We start from the raw sequence: 1217 nt of genomic DNA, 5'->3' as shown, positions 1-1217 counted from the left end.
GTTTATTGATTTTTTACAGAGAGGAAGGGAGAGGGATAGAAAGTTAGAAACATCGATCAGCTGCCTCCTGCACACCTCCTAGTGGGGATGTGTCCGCAACCAAGGCACATGCCCTTGACCGGAATCGAACCCAGGACCCTTCAGTCCACAGGCCGAGGCTCTATCCACTGAGCCAAACCAGTGAGGGCAGGGCTCTACTCTTTTTTTCTTCTTATTATTATTGATTTTTTACAGAGAGAAAGGGAGAGGGATGAGAGAGAAACATGGATCAGCTGCCTCCTGCACATTCCTTACTGGGGATGTGTCCGCAACCAAGGCACATGCCCTTGACCGGAATCGAACCCAGGACCCTTCAGTCCACAGGCCGAGGCTCTATCCACTGAGCCAAACCAGTGAGGGCAGGGCTCTACTCTTAAGCAGCTTCTGGGTGCGTGGGAAAAGCAGACATACAAACAGCCAGCTAGACATAAGGCAGAATGAAATGAGTGCTGCGGGTCTAAGCCACAACTGAAAGGAAGCATGGCAGCACCGGCTAGGAGACTGGTGGAGACTGAGTTGCGAAGCAGCATCTGGCAGCAGAGGAGCAAGGGCTTGGGAAGAGTTGAGGCAGTAAATCCAAGATCTCAGGGAAGCGAGGCCCCTGGGAGGTCCGAGGCTCCGGAAGAAGTTTTGGGGGGGAAGAGAGTTCAGAGGGAATTTTTTTTAGAGTGAAAGTTGGCACGTGGGACCTGCTCCCCTAGCCTGGCTGCTCTGCCCACCGCCAGCTTCCTCCTGCACCCCAGGTTCTGCCCCAAGTCTCCTCCTTTCATCTCGTGTCGGCTCCTCCCCTCAAGATTGGAAACCCACACTGTGGGAATCTGCCCTTGCTTTTGGTGTTCAATGATGATGCATGGGCAGGGCCACAGCAAGGGAGCAGTGAAACCCAGGGGTGCCCCCACTTCCCACCACCCACCACCTCCTCTGGCTCAGGCACCTTGGTACTGACCTGCCAGCTTCTGTCTCGCTCTGCAAGTCTCTACTTTAAAGAGGTGGCTTAGCCCGGCTGAGCGTGGACCCAGGAACCAAGAGATCAAGGTGTGATTCCCCTCCGGGCACATGCCCAGGTTATGGGCTTGATTCCCAAGGAGGGTGAGCAGAAGGCAGCAGATCAATGATGTTTCTCTCTCATCAGTGTTTCTATCTCTCTCTCCCTCTCCCTTCCTCTCTCTAAACATGAT

The sequence above is a fragment of the Myotis davidii genome, unplaced genomic scaffold (genome assembly GCF_000327345.1).
Source record: "Myotis davidii unplaced genomic scaffold, ASM32734v1 scaffold355, whole genome shotgun sequence".
Lineage (NCBI taxonomy): Eukaryota > Metazoa > Chordata > Mammalia > Chiroptera > Vespertilionidae > Myotis > Myotis davidii.
This window is presented reverse-complemented; position numbering follows the sequence as displayed.